Raw genomic sequence first — 2571 nt, 5'->3', positions numbered from 1 at the left:
TTGCTTCTCTCTTGGAACTCCTGGCCTTCCTTCACTGGCAGAAGATGTAAGGTAGACTGTACCTTCAGCTCGGGTCCAAATTAGTCCTTCTTCTTATTCCTTTCTAAGTCTTCAGATGATCTGCTAAGTGAGGGGTTCAGCACTCTTTGAAAGCCAAATGGGCCCCAGTGATTTCTGCAGGCTAAGCCCAACTTAATGAATTAATCCTGGGTCCCCACCAACAATCTTCTGTTATGTATGAGGTCAGGACAAGAGTGCTCTGCAACAGGGCAGACAAGGGGGTGACAACATATACCAATGTCCCACCCATCTTCTTGTCTATTGTAGATCAACATGTCTCTCTGGTTAAGTAAGCCCTCTGCGACTCTTGATTAAAGTGCAGGGTTGCCTTGAAGTCTGTGCTGGGAGCAGACTTCCTGTCTCGGCCGAACCACATACTTCTCCCCTCTGAACGGGGATCTCTGCAGGGTTTTACCTATGGTAAATAGTGGACCCAGACATGCATTTCACTGCCTTTCATACAGAGGGTGGGAACTAACTTCAAGTTGACACATTGCATAGCAAAGGGGTGTTAACCCCGCCTTTCCTGGTGTCTATTCTGGTAACCAAGCCCCTTCAGGCTTGCTTCAATTATCTCTCATAAGTATGCACTGCCACCAGCCGGAGGACAAAGGGAAAGCAGGTCCACGGGGCCTTTGATATTTAAATTAGGCTGGCCATGCTGGAGGATGGTGTGCCTTCCCCTGCCTTGAGATGCTTTTATGTATCAGAGGCTGTCAAATTCCAGCTGAATATGACAAGGGAAAAAGGCTCCTGTAGGCTGTATCTTACAGAGTACATGTGACTATGCGTTTTGTTTCGGGAAGCAGATGCATTGTGTGTGGAATGGCTTCACGCAGTTCACAGAGGTTGGTCTCCCATCATTCCTTTTCAATATTACAAAATCAAAACAAGGCCCAAGCGTGCACACTCTACCCGTGTCGATGGTCGAATTCCTCACACTCACACAGGGGCTCTACCACATGGCGAAGCCCCCGCTCCAAGACGCTTCAGAGCGGGAGGTCGCCATCTCAACCCTTTTTGGTGTAAGGTAAGTGATCCTTCCTCCCCCGCATCCACATCCCCATACCCCCTTTTTCTACTTATTTTATCCCCCTATCCAATTTACCTTGAGATTCATTTTTCCCTCGCCTGCTCCAAAAACAGTGCTTGTGTTACGCTCACCTGGATTCCACAGGGGCGCCGAACAAAGCTGGACTGCAACGGATCCATCAATGTGACTAGTAGTGTAGTGATGAGAGACTACACTTGCCCACTTAGTTTCGTCCGTCTGGCACGTAGGAGGGCTTTCCTAAAATGGTAAAAATGGTAGTTAGCCGGCCGCGGTAAAGAGGTTTAACTTCTGGTTTTTCCGTAACCACCTTGTGTTCCCCTCATTATGTCTCACCTTATTGTTAAGAAGGATGGGCTCTCCATCCTGTGTCGGAATGCAGGGGTGCGTAGAAACCAGTTAACTTCACTGATCCCGTAATCTTATGGCAGAGTTCCAGACAACAATGACTCAGAGGTAAGTCTTTATGCCAATCCAAAGTATGATGCAATGCTTTAGAGTTCAGGTTGTTTTATAGTCCACTCTTGCACTTTTTCTTATATTTCTTCTTCTTGCAGAATGTCCCAAGATGGATGTGTCTTATCCGAAAGAAATGAGGTAGCGCCAAGGTAAGAGTCAGTTTTTGCACCAATCACTAGTCTTAGCAAGCGATATTGTTCATTCATGTGATTAATCAATTGTCCTCTCTTTATTTTGCAGGTGCCGCACTTCTCTAGAATGAGGGATGTATGATGGTGACTAGCGAGGCTCGAGCGGGTATTGTTCCCAAGTAAGTATCTTGCGGTGCGAATTTAAATGTCTTTTAACGGAGCGCAGCTCACCTGTTGTCTTTCTTTCCTTTGCAGATGCGGATGCTCCGAGCGGCGATCTCATCAGAGTGCCTCGTGGGATCATGTGGATGAAAGGAGCATCGGTGAGTATCCCGCGGCGCTGCTTATGACAGTACAGCGCCGTAACAGGTGGTCCTTTTCTTGCAGGTGCGGCGACCCCCAGATGAATGCAATGACAAATGGTAAGGCTCCTGTTCTAATCTGCTTTTCCTTTTCTCTTTTGCAGGTTCGGTTTGTGGAGAACAAGACGGGCGTAGCTGCGGACTGGATGCTGGAGCTGCAGGCACGGTGAGCATTACGCTGCAGAAGTGCAGAATAACACAAAGCGTGTTCTGCTCTCTGGGCGTGGTTTAAATAGCCACCACGAAGTAGTCCCCAGGTAAAATAGTCCCAGTACCACACCCAAGAAAATAGTCCCTGGCAGAAAGTAATCCCTTCAAAGGGCTCACTGTGGCCTGTACATGATTTCTCCACTTGATGACCTGATCTGTCTGAAAAAGGCACTATGAGCCTGGCACCAGCGGCGCCAGGACTGAGTCCATGAAGCCCCTAGGCAATCCTTTGGGCCCCCATGAGTTCCCATGGGTGCCTGTACTCTGGGTAGACTGGCCTGCTCCTGATGTCTGGGGG

This window comes from Ambystoma mexicanum, chromosome 6q (assembly GCF_040938575.1).
Source record: "Ambystoma mexicanum isolate Mex_15411 chromosome 6q, UKY_AmexF1_1, whole genome shotgun sequence".
Classification (NCBI taxonomy): Eukaryota; Metazoa; Chordata; class Amphibia; order Caudata; family Ambystomatidae; genus Ambystoma; species Ambystoma mexicanum.
Note: the sequence above shows the minus strand (reverse complement) of the source record.